At 36.8% G+C, this 19,559-nt stretch overlaps 1 protein-coding gene across 1 annotated transcript in view; it reads left to right on the forward strand.

The window, feature by feature from the left end:
- The window catches only part of LOC150107817 (sodium-dependent dopamine transporter-like), a 361,184-nt gene that overhangs the window by 144,539 nt on the left and 197,086 nt on the right, over window positions 1-19,559 (forward strand). The gene's annotated exons all lie outside the window — the stretch shown is intronic.

Here is a 19,559-nt window from a genome sequence, read left to right on the forward strand (position 1 = left end):
AAAGGCTTGAAATGTGAAAAAGCAGCAGGAGTAGATGATATTCGACCAGAAATGCTGAAGTATGGTGGTAAAAGAGTCTTACAGTGGCTGCACTGCATAGTTCAGAAAGCCTGGACAGAGGGACGAATTCCCGATGATTGGAGTAGAGCTCTCATAGTACAAATATATATAAAAAGGGAAATAAAACTGCATGTGAGAATTACAGAGGTATTTTCCTACTGAGTGTTCCTGGCAAGATCTATGCAAGTATACTTGAGAAACGGTTGAGAAGAATTGTGGAAGAAAAGCTTGGTGAAGAACAAGCTGGATTCAGGCCAAATAGAGGCTGTCAGGATCAGATCTTCACTTTACGACAAATAGTCGAGAAAGCATGGGAATATAACAAAGATCTGTATTTAAGTTTTGTCGATATGGAAAAGGCATATGACAAGGTGCCAAGAGAGAAGCTATTCAATACGCTGCAGTTATATGGTGTCGATGGGGCATTATTTCAAGCAATACTTAGTCTTTATTTGAGTTGTATGTCAGCAGTTAGAATTGAAGGAAGTACAGGAAGATGGTTTAATGTTAAATCTGGTGTGAGACAAGTATGTACATTATCCCCTCTGTTATTCATTATCTATATGGATCACATTATGAAGGAATGTGGTATTAAACATGATATCAAAATTGGAGATGTTAATGTCAGCTCTTTGCTTTATGCGGATGATGTTATGCTTCTAAATAAATCCGCTACAAGTCTTCAAGATTCTCTGACTAAATTGAACAGCTGTTGTAATAGATATGGTATGAAGGTCAGCAATAAAAAGACAAAGACAATGAAAATAGGCAGAATCATTGAAAATGTCAACTGTGTTGTGAATGGAGAAACTGGAGAACAAGTAAAACATTTCAGCTATTTAGGCACAATTTTTACTGATGATGGTAAATTAAATATAGAAATAGACAACAGAATCAGCAAACCTGGTATGGTGCGAAGTCAATTGAATAAATTCATATGGAATAAGAGAGATATTAGTCAGAACACTAAATTAGCTGTGTACAAGACAGTGTTCAAACCAGTTTTAACTTATGGATCTGAGAGCTGGGTCAGAAGTAAAACACTTGACCGAAGACTAGAGACCACAGATATGAGAGTCCTGAGAAAGATTATAGGCGTGAACAGATGGCATCAATGGCAGTATCATATTAAAAACGAGGATATTAGGAAAGAACTTGACATTGTCAGCATCTAGTAATGTGTTAGCAGAGCTAATCTCAGGAGGTATGGTCACTTAAACAGAATGGGTGAGGAAAGATTAGCAAAACAAGTGTTCTCTGCCAGGTTGGCAGCAAAACGACCCAGAGGAAGACCAAGATATAGGTGGACTGATATGGTACAGAGTGCTTTAGATGATAGAAATATAAGATCTGATAATGTTGGAGTGTTGACAAGTAACAGACTGATTTGGAGGAAAATTGTAGATTGGAAATTAATAATGATGTAATTTTTTTCATGTAGTATTATCATATCCTGTACACCCCTTGAGGGTACATGGCAGGAATTTGATAATGATGATGATGAACATTATATCGTTACTACAGCCAATGGACCAAAGAGTCATTTCTGCATTTAAGGCATACATTCCTGCAAGCAGTTAGGGCTTCGGAAGATGATGTGATGACCTTGAGAGATTTCTGTTAGAATTATAACATCTATGATGCCATCAAAAACATTGCTGATTCTTGGGAGGAAGTGAAGCAATCAACAATGAAAGGGATGCAGAATAAACTGTGCCCTCATTTCTGTGATTTTTGTGGCTTTGCAGAAGAAGACATCACCACAGCCAGAAAAGCTGCAGTGGATAGTGGCAATGCACTGCAATTGGACATCAATGAAAATGATGTCATTGACTTACTAGAGACCACTCACAAAAAATAACCAATGATAACTTTATGGAGATAGAGAAGCAGCTAATAGAAACACAAGAACATGAAGAATCAGGAAATCCAAAGCCAAGAAAATTTATGACAAAAGAATTAGGTGAAGCCTTTGTCTCATTGAAGCAGGATCCTAACATTGAACAGTTTACAAAGATTTACTGTGCAGTTAGTGAGAACATCAGCTGCTACAAGGCCATTCATGATGAAAAAAAGAAAAAGGCTGTACAAACAACCCTAGATACCTACTTCAGTGGTAAGTTCCCCTCCTCCAGCAACAGAATCAAATCCTGATTCTCCAGCACCAGGTCCATCCTCTCTAGCACCAGAATCTGATCCTGATTCGTCAGCACTCCATCCTCTCCAGCACCATCTTCTTCTGATTAATTTTAGGTTTTGTTTTTATGTTCTGTTTGCTTGAATTAAACGAAAGAGCACAATAGTTTCTGTAACTTATTATTACAGTACAGAGATTTTATTATTATTACTATTACACTGTATTATTAGTGCTACATATGAGCCATTATAGTATTGTCATTATTATTATTATTACTGTATATGGGCTGTTCATCAGGGATCCGAGTTACATTCAAATCCAACCTAAAGACATTCTCAGGAACATATTATTATTGTTCCGGGAAACTCCAAGGAGTCGACAGACTCATCGAGGGAGGCCCTAACATCATGTCAAGAACAACTATTCAACATTCACACAGTATCTAACATACCTTGCCTTGAACTTATTCACTGTCGTAGCACCCACAACAGACTCAGGAAGCTTATTCCACTCATTTACCACTCTCCAAGTAAAGAACCTAGCTCTAACACCCTTGTCAACCACGCTCTTGCCCAGCTTCCATGCATGGCCCCTAGTCCTCCCACCGCCAGTCATATTTTCAAAAATATCTTCTGGATCAATCTTATAAAAACCCTTCAGTAATTTGAATGTCTCAATCATATCACCCCTTTTGCCTATCGTCCAATTTCTGCAACCCACAAATCTTCAACCTATTCTCATAAGGTTCATTCCACAGACCTGCTATTATATTGGTCACTCGTCTCTGGACCCTCTCCACTTCCACCCCATCACGAAGAAACCCTGGTGCCCATAGCTGGGCACAGAAGTCCAGATGGGGTCTTATCAAGGCTCGATACAGAGGAACAACAACTTGTTCGTCTCTGCATGTTAAAGTATTTTTCAGAAGCCAAGTGATTTGGTGAGCTGTTTTAGTTACTTTTGCAATGTGCCCCCTAAACTTCAACTCCCTATCCACCAACACTCCCAAATCCCTGGCCTCATCAATCTCCTGGAGTATGGTTCCACCAATGCGATATACTGCTGCTATTCTTTTCACCCCAAAGTGCATAACCTTACACTTTGCCACATTAAATTGACATCCATTTTTCCTAGCCCAGTCCTCCAAACTATCCAAATCATCCTGTAAAATTTTGACATCCTGTGCACTCACAATTGCTCTACCCAACTTTGCATCATCAGCAAACAAGTGAACACTTCCTCTCAGATCCTTTCCAATATCATTGATGAACAAACTGAAAAGCAGTGGTCCAAGAACAGAGCCCTGTGGCACTCCACTAGTCACAAGACGTCTTTTAGACTCCACTCCTGAATAAACCACTCTTTGATATCTCTCCTTCAACCAACCTCTTATCCATCTCACCAACCCTATATCTATACCCAACAGCTCCAGTTTACTGATTAGGGTTCCATGTGGTATCCTATCAAAGGCCTTGGCAAGGTCCAGTAGTATCACTGTAAACCCATTACCCCTATCCAGTTCAGTCGTCACTGTGTTATAAAACGTGAGCAAGTTACTGAGGCATGATCTACCCTTCACAAAACCATGTTGTCCCCCATACAATATCCAATTTTCATCTATCCAATCCTGTATTCTTTTCTTGACTAATTTCTCTAAGACCTTGACAGTGATTCCTGATATGCTAATCGGTCAGTAATTTACAACAGCAGTCTTGGAACCACCTTTATGCAGTGGAACTATTTTCCCCTCTTTCCATCCGCTCGGGACTAACCCAGACCCGAGACTCAAATTAAACAAAATGGTCAAGGGTACTGACAATTCTTTAGCTGCTTCTCGTACAACACGAGCTGGTATACCATCCAATCCCACAGATGTATTGACATTGAGGTTATGCAATAGACTACTCACCTCCACTTCATTCACCACAATTCCCGTATAATCTACTGGTTTATTCGTTTCTGCAATGTCACCACCTGGATGATATACTTTTGCAAAGTGCTCACTCAGTAACTCAACTATCTCAACTGATTCAGTTACCTCTCTACCATCGGCATTCTTTAAAATCAATCTGCCATGTACATTTTTCCTTTTACTTGCTACATATCTAAAAAACTGTTTAGGATTCTCTTTAGCCTGCATGGCCAATGTTCTTTCGTAATCTTTTTTTGCTTTTCTTACCACACTCGTCACCCTTCTGGCCTGCGCTTTATACCGTTCATGTGCCTGCCGGTCACCCTTCTCCTTAAATTCCCTCCATAGTTGTTTCTTTTTTTGCAACTCAAGCTTAATGGTGTTATTCATCCATTTAACCCCTACTTGATTTATTATTCGGACTCTAGGTATACAGTCAGCCATTGCTTCATGCAAGCACTTCTTAACTACCTCCCATGCACTATCAACTTCTAGTCCTTGCAGTTGTACATGCCATGGCACTGAACCAATCAAACTCCTAAGCGTGTCATACTTTCCAGCCCGATAATTCCACATGTACCCTGTCTTAATTGAAAATTCTACACCTTTAGCCACCTCCCAAGTTAAGACCCTGTGATCACTCTCGCCGATTGGTGGCAATGTGGTCATATTTGTTACAGCCAAATCCTCAGATGTAATTACTAGGTCAAGCACTCTCTGACCCCTAGTATTTTCCATTACATGCTGTCGCAGATAGTTATCCCTTAATAACCGCATAAAATCCAGTTCCTTCCTCCCGTGTGTCCTCTCCTCATTCCAATCAATGCGACCATAGTTGAAATCTCCCATAATAATCACCCTCCTTCCACCCATTTCTTCTATTTGCTTGTGCATACTGTCACCACCATCTTTTCCATCACCTGGTCTATAGCAGCACCCAATTGTATATTTAGTTCTGCTAGCCACAATCTCACACCAAATGGCCTCAAATGTGCTCTTTTCTCTATCCTGCAATTCAACTTCTATTCTCCTTGGCTGGAGCTCATCAGCTATCATCAACAATACTCCTCATCATCATCATCATCATCAAATTCCTGCCATGTACCCTCAAGGGGTGTACAGGATATGACAGTACTACATGAAAAAATTACATCATTACTAACTTCCTATCTACAATTTTCCTCCAAATCAGTCTGTTACTTGTCAAGACTCCAACATTATCAGATCTTATATTTCTATCGTCTAAGGCACTTTGTACCGTATCAATCCACCTATATCTTGGTCTTCCTCTGGGTCGTTTTCCTGCCAACCTGGCAGAGAACACTTGTTTTGCTAATCTTTCCTCTCCCATTCTATTTAAGTGACCATACCATCTGAGATTAGCTCTGCTAACGCATTCCTGGATGCTGACAATGTCAAGTTCTTTCCTAATATCCTCATTTTTAATATGATATTGCCATTGATGCCATCTGTTCACGCCTCTAATCTTTCTCAGGACTCTCATATCTGCGGTCTCTAGTCTTTGGTCAAGTGTTTTACTTCTGACCCAGCTCTCAGATCCATAAGTTAAAATTGGTTTGAACACAGTCTTGTATACAGCTAATTTAGTGTTCCGACTAATTTCTTTCTTATTCCATATGAATTTATTCAATTGACTTCCCACGATACCAGCTTTGCTGATTCTGTTGTCTATTTCTATATTTAGTTTACCATCTTCAGTAAAAATTGTGCCTAAGTAGCTGAAATGTTTTACTTGTTCCACAGGCTCTCCATTCACAACACAGTTGACATTTTCAATGATTCTGCCTATTTTCATTGTCTTTGTCTTTTTATTGCTGACCTTCATACCATATCTATTACAACAGCTATTCAATTTAGTCAGAGAATCTTGCAGACTTGTAGCGGATTTATTTAGAAGTATAACATCATCCGCATAAAGCAAAGAGCTGACATTAACATCTCCAATTTTGATATCAGGTTTAATACCACATTCCTTCATAATGTGATCCATATAGATAATGAATAACAGAGGGGATAATGTACATCCTTGTCTCACACCAGATTTAACATTAAACCATCTTCCTGTACTTCCTTCAATTCTAACTGCTGACTCACAACTCAAATAAAGACTAAGTATTGCTTGATATAATGCCCCATTGACACCATATAACTGCAGCGTATTGAATAGCTTCTCTCTTGGCACCTTGTCATATGCCTTTTCCAAATCGACAAAACTTAAATACAGATCTTTGTTATATTCCCATGCTTTCTCGACTATTTGTCGTAAAGTGAAGATCTGATCCTGACAGCCTCTATTTGGCCTGAATCCAGCTTGTTCTTCACCAAGCTTTTCTTCCACAATTCTTCTCAACCGTTTCTCAAGTATACTTGCATAGATCTTGCCAGGAACACTCAGTAGGGAAATACCTCTGTAATTCTCACATTCAGTTTTATTTCCCTTTTTATATATGGGTACTATGAGAGCTCTACTCCAATCATCGGGAATTCGTCCCTCTGTCCAGGCTTTCTGAACTATGCAGTGCAGCCACTGTAAGACTCTTATACCACCATACTTCAGCATTTCTGGTCGAATATCATCTACTCCTGCTGCCTTTCCACATTTCAAGCCTTTGATGGCTTTTTCTACTTCAAGTATGGATATGTATTCCTGACTGCATGCCTGGTCAGTGTTTTTTATCACCGTGCTGTCATCACTGCTTGTTTCATTTAGCAGTTTTTCAAAGTAATTACTCCATACTTCAAGGATATCTTTTTCTCCTGTTTTCATTTCACCTTTATCATCTCTAATTCCTTTTACAGCACTCTTTCCTCCATTCCTAAGCTTCTTCAACAACCTCCAGAATATTTTGCCACCTTCTTGATATTTATTTTCTATATTCTTGCCAAAGTCCTCCCATGACTTTTGTTTAGCTAGTTTTACACACTGTTTAGCTTTCTTACATTTGTCTCTGTATTCTGTAAGAGTAAAAGCTGACTTATTTGCCAGGAACTTTTGATATGCTTTCTTCTTTTCCTTCACTGCCTCTTTAACTTCCTGTGTCCACCAGGGAGTTCTGATTTTTTTATCTTTGCACACAACCTCACCACATGCCTCTCTGGCAGAATCAATCAATGTTTCCTTCAGAGTTTGCCACTGAATCTCCAAAGTTTGATTCCTGTTCTCAAACTCTTTCATTTTCTTTTCAATAATATTTCTGTATTTTAGTCTACAGTTTACATCTGAGAGCTGCTCAACTTTTATTCGCTTTAAAACTTTCTTACATGTTATTCTTTTCAATATGAAATTCAATTTTATCCTGCTCAAGACTAAATAGTGATCACTTCCAATTTCAAATCCTCTGTACACTCTGGTGTCCTGCACCAGGGAGAAAACATCACTATCAACAATAACATAGTCAATGAGACTTTTCTTATTCCTAGCCTCTTCTCTCCATGTGAATTTGTGCACATTTTTATGTTGGAACATGGTGTTAGTAATAACCAGTCCATGTCCTGAGCAGAAATCCAACAGATATTTGCCATTATTATTAGCTTTGCTCTTTTCTCCAAATTTTCCCAAAATATTTTTGTATGTCTCACAATCATTTCCTACTCTACTATTTAGATCCCCAACAAGGACCAACTTTTCCTTTTTCATTGTGTCAGTTGCTTTTTCTAAAGCCTCAAAAAATTCCTCCACTTCTATCTTAGTAGAACCTTCTGTGGGACCATAGGCACAAATAAGTCTCATTGTCCAGTTCCCCATTCTCATATTTGCCCACATTACTCTACTTGAGACTGACTGCCATTCAAGAAGATTAGCCTCGTATTTTGTGTTGAATACTATGGCTACTCCTTCTTTTCCTTGATTGTTATTGCCTGAATATAACATTTTGTATTTATTGCTCAGAAAGATCTCACCAGTTTTAGTCTTGTTTGTTTCAGTCACCCCTATTATGTCGATCTGGTACTTATCTAATTCCTCAGCTAGCTCCATTTCTTTGCCATTCAGGCTTCTTACGTTGATAGTACCGATCTTTAACTCTGGTGATGTTGAGTTGGGGTTTGTTTTCAGATTTGTTCCAGTAGCTGACTTTTCGCTGTTCGCCCTGGTTCCCTGGCGAAAACAACGGGGGCCTTGTTTAACCGGGCGACGCCCCAGCCGGCATGAAATTTTGTCATGTTGTACCATCATTTTTTATTTTGGATTAACCAATAAGAATACAATTTGGTCGGCTAAATCCCAAATTGCCAGCCCATCCTCGTTCGTTCAGTATCAAAGTAGATACCCAACAGGGTGCACCACGAGAAGGTGAGGATTGGACATTAGGTCAGAAGCACTGGTCGGTTCTCCGCATTCCTTTAAAGGCTATGTGGAGGTCTCCTCTCAGTTATGCAGCTTTGACCCTTAAGCAATACTCCTCCCCCCATTTTATTCTCTCTGTCATTCCTGAACACACTATACCCATCACATTCAATCCCACTAGTTATATCATCTACAGTCATCTATATGTTTCACTAATATCTATAACCTGTGGTCTGGAAGTGCCAACCATGGCCAAAAACTCTTCCTTCTTGTTCCTAATACTCCTAGTAATAGTGTACATGAATTTAAGACCCCCATTAACCCCAACCCTACCTTGATGCCTTATATTAACTATCCCACTCAGATTTGTTGTCCTTATTTGCTCTGGCATATTATATTCATTCTAGTTTCCCTGAATTTGCACATCCACTACATTCAGCAACACTTTCTCAAGTCTTCTTACACCGTAACCATTCAAATGCAAGCCATCCATCTTATATAGATCCTTTCGCCCATCAAACTCACTCCACACATCCACAAATTCCACACCACTCGTCATACATAACCCACGCATAAAGTCATTCGCAATTATAGCCCTCCTTTTAAACATTTCACTGTCATACCGTGGCAAAAGACTAATCATTCTAACTTTCTCACTCTTTTCTTTTGCTACCTCAAACAATTCATTCAGGTCTTCTATCATTTCCATTTTATCTCCTTTCAAATCATTCGTACCTGCCACAACAATCATTTCTTTCACCCTTTCCTTTTGCTCTCTAATAGACTCAGTTACGTCCTTTATGGTCGCACCAGGTTGGTACGATTTTGTCAAATCCTCTACTAACACACCTCATACTAACGAGTCTCCATACAGCACTCTATCCTTCATTTTGTTCATGTTCACATTCATATGTCTATTTTTCCTGTCATACAGTCTACTTTTGTTCATGCACTCTAGCTGCTGTTTTGCTCTTTCTATCGCACTATTCAACAACGCGATCTCATTCAATGCATCTATCTCATCTTTTCTGTTCTCTGAGAAACCATTTATACTATCATTCACACTTTCTACATTCACACTCTCACAATTTTCATTTACAACCTTGCCGTTTCTTGTCATATCCCTATTTCCTTCATTCTGAAGGTTTACAAAAATATCACACTCACGATCCGAAATACACTTCAATTCCTCATTCTCCCTACATTTTCTACACACATTCAATCCTTTATTATCATCTAACCACACTCTGACCGCACTCCGCAAAGCATACATTTCACAGCTAGTACACTGACTCATTTCTTTTATGCTACCGTTCTTTGATAACGATGGCAAACCTTCATTACTGGCCGCCATTTTCCTTCGCACAGATGCCATACTTATTTGCAACGTGTTTTGTCAAATTATACGTTATAACACACCAAAAATAGACGCACTAAAATACGCAAGGCAAACAAAACAAAACTACACAATATTAAGTAATTTGTATCGATAACTGAAAATGATACTTATCTTATCTGGAGCTTGCACGAACACTACACATTACGAATTCATCTAGCGGCGACTTCCCGACATAGATTATGTTATAAAACACTTTAGTACACTAACCACGCTAATAAAGCTCCAATAATATACCAAAATTACACACTTAAGTCCATTAAAATGAATCCAAAACATCAATAAATCAACAAAACACAAATCTCTCAGGAGCTCTCCGATAGCACGTCCGTTCACCAGCTAGCCTCGACACCAACCTATTATTATTAGTGCTACATATGAGCCATTATAGTATTGTTATTATTATTATTATTATTATTACTGTATATGGGCTGTTCATCAGGGATCCGAGTTACATACAAATCCGACCTAAAGACATTCTCAGGAACATATTATTATTGTTCCGGGAAACTCCAAGGAGTCGACAGACTCATCGAGGGAGGCCCTAACATCATGTCAAGAACAACTAAAGACATTCTCAGGAACATATCTTGTCCATAACCCGGGGACTGCCTGTATTCTAAAAGCTTTCACAAGTATATATGAAAATAACCAAATACAAATAAGATTGAATTATAAACTATCATGTACAGGAGAAATAAACCAAGGAATCCAAGAGGGATGTCCCCTTTTAGCAACTCTTTTTAATATTTATCTAAATGAAATTATAATAAAATGGAATAAAAATTTCCATCAAGGTAGTAAATTTTCTACTGTGAAAGTTGATAGTAGAACTTTCACAGTTCTACTGTGAACTCCTTTTTGCTGATGACCAAATAATAATTAAAAATTCTGAAGAAAACTTACAGAAAGATATTTTAAATTTAAATGAGATATCCAAAGATTATGGAATGATAATATCAACAGAAAAATCAAACACAATGGCCTTTAAAGGATCCAGTACAGGACCCAAGATCCAGTAACTAAAATAGTAATAGATAACAAGATTTCAGAACAGGTGAATTCATTTAACTATGTAGGATGTATGATTACAAGTGAAAATGAAAAAAGATATAAATGTAGATATAAAATATTTAAAAATAACAGGTGTAATTAACTCTATATTTAAACCTAGCCTAGTTCAAAAACAAACTAGCTAAAAGTATACAATACATTAGCCCTACCAGTCCTATTGTATGAAAGTTAAATCTGGACAATATCTCAATGCTCCATTCATTTCTTGTTCTCCCCCCCCCCTTCCCTCCCTTGCATTACCACTTACCTCTCATCTCTTGATACCTGGCTCCTACTTCTCTAACTCGCTCTCCCTCCCTTTTATTACCACTTACCTCTCATTCTCCATATCTGGCTCCTACTTCTCTCTCTCTCTCTCTCCTTGCACTCCCACTTATCTGCCTTCCTGTCATCTGTTTCCAAACTCATTTTTCATATATTCCACCTCTTCTCTCAGTGTGTGTGTATATATCTCCAAGCAACCTACTCTTGATCAACATTCATCTGTCCAATCGTTGCCATCCTCTAAATTTACTGCATTCATTTCTACACAGGCTTTCCTTCCTTACCCATGATCACACTATTCATTTCTCTCTGTCAGCATTCACTCATTTCTACAGACTGCTACTGAAGCCTCTTAAATCTATGCTGACATCAATGTCACCAAGCTCTTCCAATCGCCTACATTTTATGCAGACATGCACATCCCAGTCTCTTACCTGCCATATTTCTAACAGCTGAGACAAACAATCTGCAAACACTACATGCCACAAAATCCTGTAGTTGTGATGTAAAATGTAGTCTTTGAATGACGGCCTAAGCTGGATGACAATGTACTGGCAAACAGACTTATGGCATCAACCATTATCGTAACATAATATATGACACTGACAAGATATACTAAAATTATACGTTAAACAACAAAAACCACAAAACAAAGTATCCATAGCCAATATACAATCTAACAGACAAATCTCCTTGTAAATTTAGAACAAATACTCTAATAATTTATATCAAAACTAATTTTTTTTTTTCTGACACCAAGTTAATGCATTGGTCCTGATAGATGCCCTCTTGTGGCAGTTTCTGAATGAAAATTTTTTAATTCAGAAAATGCCACATGACCTAATGGCCACCATGATCACCAGATTTGACCCCACTGAATTTTTTTCTATGGGGACATATTAAGACTAGCATCTAAAGAATAAAGTTTTCTTGTTTATTCAACAAAAATTTAGGATTCAAGTAGATACCCAACTGGGTGCACCATGAGAAGGTGAGGATTGGACATTAGGTCAGAAGCCCTGGTCGGCTCTCCTCATTCCTTTAAAGGCTATGTGGAGGTCTCCTCTCAGTTATACAGCTTTGACCCTTAAGCACCGCAGCTCCATCACTATCTTTAATATTTTCTGATAATGTAAAATGCAGCTCCTAGGAGATGGATTACTGTTTTACATTATGAGGAGAGGTCACTACCTAGGGTCTCGACCTTTATTGAGGTCTCATCAGTGAGTAGGTAGACCTGGTTAATACCAAGGTTTAAGTGAAGCGAACTTACATACCCCTACAATACGAATTGCCAGAATGGTGTACCCATATATTATTTCTACGATAAAGACTCAAGAGGCTATTTTTTTCCGGCGGCATAAATTAAGTTAAGCGGATAATAAATCCCTCATTATTTTAAAGCCAGATACGAAACTCGGAGATCAAAATCTAAGAGATTATACACTTAACTTAATTTACGCTGCCAGAAAAAAATAGCTTCTTGGCTCTTTATCGTAGTAATAATATATGGGTACACCATTCTGGCAATTCGTATAGTAGGGGTATGTAAGTTCGTTTCACTTAAACCTTGGTATTAACCAGGTCTACCTACTCATAATGAGACCTCAATAATGGTCGAAACCCGTCTGGGTAGTGTCCTCTCCTCATAATGTAAAATAGTAATACATCTCCTAGGAGCTGCGTTTTACATTATGAAAAAATATTAAGGATAGTGATGGAGCTTGCTTCACCTTTGCTCCGAGTTGCCCTAGTGTTGTACTACCCAGGTGTTGACTTACGCTTGGACTCGCCGATAGTTCTTTGGCATGAAACTCTTAGATTTCGGTATCCGAGTTTCATATCTGGCTTTAAAATAATGAATGATTTATTATCCCCTTAACTACAAAAAATCTTATTAAAATTATTCATATTATTCATGAAATATAAATTTGCAAAGAGTATATATAATTTTAAAACACCTTGTTGTGCATTGTTAACCCTTTAACTGCTACGGTCGAGTTAACTCAAGCATGGAAAAAAATGATGCCCTCAAGTGGACACCCCTTGCAGATCATGCAAATTTTATAAAACACTATTATTGCCATTTTTGTGAGTGAACAAGTGTATATCAAGAATGTATGATGCTGTGTGGACTTCTTGTAAGAATTTTAATTGATTTTTTTATAAATTTTTTGCAAAATTAATTCAGCACATGGAACAATGTCAGTAGAATATAAAATCAGCAGTTAAAGGGTTAAATAACATAAGTGCAAATTAAACTTTCTCCATTTAAAATTTATTTACAAATGTAAATTATTTACCATCAGATTATTTTCAAAAAAAATTTTAGTTTATCAAATAAAATAATTTTTATAAATTGTTAAGAATAACTGGGTGTTGGACTCATTGAGTCTCAAAACACTGAGTCTTCTCAAATCCTAGTCAACAGCTTATATGTATAAGTAGCCTATTTGTGAGGACATTTAAAATATAAGCTTTTATTTGCTTATGCTTGGATAAAAGGATCAAAACAGGAATATAATTTATTGTCCAGTAGACTTTACTTGTAAAATTTAGTATTAGCTCCCAATCAGAATTGCCATCACATCATGATAATATAATTTCATAGAATTCTATGCATTTGTTCCATTATTCGATAAAAAGGTGTTGGATATAATAAGTGGAGAGCTATGGAAATTTTAACAAAGGGCTCACATTGCTGAGCAAAAAAAAAAAAGCCTAACTTAGCCTTCATAATACTTATATTGCGACTTTCTAGAGCCTCTGACAGATATGATAATCCCTGCAGGATATCATTCATTACTGAAATTGAGAAGTCGGTTTAAAAAGCCCTTATATTTATTGTTCGATACAAAATGCTTGTATAAAGCTGGGTAATTTCTCCACAAAGCAAGAGCCACTCGTAAACGGCAAGCTGCCCATCGTGGTCCAAACACACAGCTGATCTTTAAAATTTCGATACCAAGGTCTTTTGCAATCGTATTTAATTCTCATTGATATTTTGGTGAGTGATGATAAAAAGCATATAATTTATCCATAAATATTTCAAAATGGTTTATTTCTTTAATGTCGTTTATCGAATTGTCTAATGCTAAGTGTAAACGATGAGCTCTGCAATGCCAAATCACAACGTTGGGAATTTTTGTAGAAGTTTGATTGCAACACCTGATATTTTTTCTAACATTACACTAGCTCCATCAGAACAAAATGCAATGAAATGATTTTTTATATAGTTATCAGAAAATCCATATGAATTTAAAGTAGCAATTATAGTAGCATATATACATTTCATGGCGGTATTTTCTACTTCTACAAGATTATTAAACAAGAAGAAGAACAAGGAGCTCGCAAATTTTAGAAAATTTTAACAAAGGGCTTGCACGAGCCCCTTATAGCTCACCACTGGATATAATGAAGTTTCCACGCATGAAAGTTCTTTCTGAGTAACTGTGTAAAGTGGTAGTTCAATCTCTCTCGCTCTCTCTTGATCCTTTTTCATATGATTTCCACCAATGAAAAGTTGCAGACCTATATAAAAAAAAAAAAAAGTCCTCAGCCTTCTCATGGTACTAATGTACTATAAGTAGACTGAGGTTTTTTTTCCTGTTTTTATTACATTTTTTTATATTTTTTAAATTTAAATTTTTATTTATTTCACTTATTTATTTTTACCTGGTCTAGAAACCTCTGGAGGCCAAAAATGGAACATTTTCAAGCCTCTAATAAGCAGGGCAGTGGTCTTGCACTGTGCAATTAATCTACTACCTATAGACAATCACAAACATTCCATGCCCACAAGGGGATTCAAATCCACAGCCTGTTGGTTGAAGAATGGATATGCTAATCACACGATCAACCATATTTTGATTTCACGTGAAGATGTCACATAGTTTTCTGAAAGTGATGCTGTGGTCTTTCAGATCTCTTTGTCTTTTACAGTATATTTATCTTTACTAACATGCTTTTAATTGATTTCAAAGGACTGATTTCTGGCTAAGTTCAGCTCTAAGGCAATCAATTAATTAACTAGAAATACAGTAGCATCTTTATATTTAAATAACCAAGTGCTGTAATTGATGTAATTTTTGATAATTTTATACTTATTATTTCATTATTAACCTGCAGCAAAAATGATAATGGTTATGCTTAAAAATCAATGACAGGAAGATTTGGCTTGGTTGACTAAGTGCCAAATTTCCGGTCCATCATTGTTCATTCAGTATCCAGTGAATACCTACTGAATGTGGTGCTCCATATGAAGGTATGAGAATTGAACATTAGATCAGAAGCCCCAGTCAGCTCGCACATTCCTTGAAGGCTATGTGGAGTCTCCTCTTAGTTTTCTGGCTTTGATCCTTCAGCTACCACAGTTTGCTGGCCTACATAGTAAATTCAGCATGTGCGATGTATACTTTGTAAACTCTTGGTTTTTTTAATGGTAGAAGAAGTGGCTTCAATGATTGTAGAATGGTAAATATTTTGTTTAGAATATAATGTTTATGTTGTTGTTCTGTGGTTATGTTTTTTATGTAAGAAATTTGATCTGTAGTTTTAAATACTTTCTCTCTCAAAGTGCTGATGATACACTGCTCTTCTCTGCTAGGCGGTTATGCAGTAGGTATTTCACTGTGTTCAGTTTATTTCTGTAGACTACATAATTTTGTTTTGAATTGAGATTAAATTAATATGTCCAAAAAAATAAAAGCATTCTATGTCTTTTAGTTTAAAGTGGGAAACTGATTTGAGAATGTAAATTGCTAAATACCGTATTTGCCAGCGTATAAGATGCACCCCCTTTTTTTGTACACATATTTTAGAAAAAAAACCTTATCACTGAATATTATAATGAATTTACAGTATTTCAAATATAAAGTAATAAGTAGGTCTACTTTCAACAAATACCTAATCTAACTAGGAAAGAGTACCCACCTTTTAATCTTCTTCATCGAAACCCAGAAATTCATCTCCAGAGCTAAAGGAAGAGACATTTGAAACCTCTTCTGAATCAAAATCTTAGTCCTCATACAACAAATTGTCCTCTATACCATCCAGTGCATTACTAATGCCACACTTCTTAAATGATTTAACCACTGTCTCAGTTTTCACAGCATCCCTCCTCCATCCATCCAGCCTTTTGTGTGAACATGTACAAACACTCCTTTAAGCAGTTTTTCTTTGGGTAGCGTCTTCCTTTTAAAAATCAATAGTGGCAGCAATTTTTCCCGATCAGCACAGCAGAATAAAACAACCATGTAGTGAGTTTTTTCGTGCCCTGAAATTTTAACAGTAACACTTTTTGTGCGCTTGGAATCTACATAACTCGGAACAGAGAAAATTTCCAGAAATGAAAGTAATAAAAAACTGAGTATCGGCATATAAGACGCACCCTGTTTTTCAGACCTGTTTTCAAAGAAAACGTCGGCAAATACGCTAATTTAAACTATAACATTGGAAATATTCAGCTGAAAAGTCTTGCATTGCACATAATAGTTAAATTCAGAATTTCAAAGATTCATTGGAAATGATTTGTTCACCTGCAGTGCAACAGAATGCTGTCTTGTGTCCACCACTAGTGGTCTGTTATTATAAAATAATTTAACTAAGCTGAGACACAATATATCAGTCAAACCTATAATGATATGTGTTTGATATATTAAGTCTAATTTTGGTTTTTACTTAGAATCCTTTGTTATGTTTTTTTTTTACTTTTAAATGACATAGTTAATTTTATCTTTCAAGCATATCTTTATGTTACCTTTATCCTGAGAAAGTAGGCTACAGAGCCTTTGAAATTTGTAGATATAAGTAAATTACTGCACATCATCATATTGGTCGATTGGTAGAGGCTCTGCTACTAATGGCTCATGCAAAAAGTTAAGCAAGTTTGAGCGCGGTTAGTAGTTGGAAGGAGTTAAATCGTTCAGTGCTGTTGGCACACTCTCCCTCGATGAGTCTTTGGGCTCCCTGGAGGTGTCACATAATAATAATAATAATACTTTCAGTCATTTAGGCCGAATGGCTTGTTCTGATCTCATTCCATCTTTTCGTTAGCCATCCCTGACTTCTTAGTTATGGTATTGGTGAAATAATTCACAAGTAACTTACTTTTACTTTTGAAATCAGATCATTATGATTTGTCGAAAATTATTCTAAATGTATTTAAAAAAAAAAAAACTTAGAAGACATTTTATTATTATTATTTACAGCATCTACATGGAGTTCGGAGACTCATCATGGGAGACCCAAAACAACCATCATGCACACAAATCCTATCATACCTCTCCTTGAATCCATTCACCATCAGGGAGCTCACAACCAATTCTGGCAATCCATTCCATGCACTCTCTATGCAAAAAATCTAGTCCGCACACACCCCCTACTAACCACACTCTTACACATCTTTCATGGATGGCCCCTAGTTCTCTGACTGTTTGTCATATATTGAAAAATTTCAATTTGACAGAAATATAAGTTATATATGAGACTTAAGGTAATAATCATAAAACAATCTTGTATCTAATTTTTCATAGTGTCTCAATTAAAACCCAGGGTGAGTGCAATGTCCTTGGGTATGAACATAACAGTTTCTCATATATTAAAAGTTTTTATCTTAAAATACTTTTGAAAATCAGCTGTATCAGAGATATTACATTTAAATATTAAATTATGTATACTGTAAGTATTCTTCTATAAGTTTGAAATTTGTTTCCAATATTTTAATTCCAACCTTTTCATGTGTATAGTGGCAAGGTGGAGGCTGGAAAGCCTTTTAGAGAGATTTTATTCAAAATTATTATTATTATAAACAAGTGTTCTCTGCCAGGTTGGCAGGAAAACGACCCAGAGGAAGACCAAGATATAGGTGGTTTGATAGGGTACAAAGTTCCTTAGACAACAGAAATATAAGATCTGATAATATTTGAGTCTTGACAAGTAACAGACTGATCTTGAGGAAAATTGTAGATAGGAAGTTAGTAATGATGTAAATTTTTCATCTAGTACTATCATATCCTGTACTCCCCTTGAGGGTACATGGCAGGAATTTGATGATGATGATGTTGATATATATGTTTTTTTTTAGTAGTTTAGTACTAATTATCATATATATATATATATACACACACACACACATTGCTTGGAAATAAGTCAATGGACACCATAGTGTAAGGAATAAACAGCCATGACACCCACCTTAATAAGATTTGGATTACCTTTCGCTGCAATGACTGCAAAATCCTAGAGGTCATACTTTCCACAAGCATACGATAGTGATCAGTGGAAAATTTGAGGCCATTCTTCCTGAAGGCATGTAATGAAGTCCTGAGGTGGACATCTCTTGATCTCACCTGATGCTCCAGTTCATTCCGCAGATGCTCAGTAGGGTTAAGATCAGGGCTCTGTGGAGGCCAGTCAAGTGTGGTGATGTTCATGTCCACAAACCATTCATTTACAGCAGCAGCAGCATAATGACACAGTGAATTGTCTTACTGAAAGAGACAATGGTCAGTTCCATAGAAACACCACAAATTAGGAAGCATTGTATTGTCCTGAATGTTCAGATATTTCTTGGAGTTCAATGTTTGTGGCACCACAGATAAAGGTTCTATACCAAACCAAGAAACAATCACACCACCTCCAGATTTCATAGTTGGGTTTATGCACTCTGATAAGATGTTCACAGAGTATCTGCCACACCCACCCTCATCCATCTGCTCAGTAGAGAGTGTAGCATGATTCATTGCTCCATAACAGAGCATCCCATGCTTCTGCATCTCACTGTACATACTGTTTGCACACTGAAGACAATGCTGCATGTTAGTTTGGGTAATGTGGGAGCTTGCATATAGTGATCCTACCATGGAAACCCATATTGCCAGCCTCAATTCTGAATGTTTTTTGTGCAGATTTGTGTTCCAGTCCAGAACAAATTCAATGCTTTGTCAACAAATGGTAGTTTTTACGTATTATCCTTCATAGCACCCTACAGTCATGTTCAGTGAGTGTGGTGGGTCGTCTACCACATTTCAGTTGCCCCTGCACTTCCATCTCAGTATAGTATCACTGACTGTTGACCATAGGGTGCTATGAAGGATAATATCATTTTTGTAATAGATTTCACGGTTTGATATGAACACAGATGGATAAGAAAATAACTATTTATTAACTTAAAAGCTAATATTTCGCTGGTATTATATTCAGCATCTTCAGAGCACACAACACAAAGTTTGTTACAAATGCAAAACAACCACAATCCGGTTTAACAGTGTGGCTAGTAAAAGTAATTGCAGCATGTAACACAAGACTAAAGTTCTAATATGGCGCCATCTAGGTTAAAAAAAAAAAAAAATTCAAAGTTTTGAAATAGTAGTCCAAATGATAGTCTTAAAAAGTTTGAAAAAATGAAATA

Source organism: Typopeltis vanoorti, chromosome 4 (assembly GCF_054136105.1).
Source record: "Typopeltis vanoorti isolate ZY-2024b chromosome 4, IOZ_Tvanoo_1.0, whole genome shotgun sequence".
Taxonomy (NCBI): Eukaryota; Metazoa; Arthropoda; class Arachnida; order Uropygi; family Thelyphonidae; genus Typopeltis; species Typopeltis vanoorti.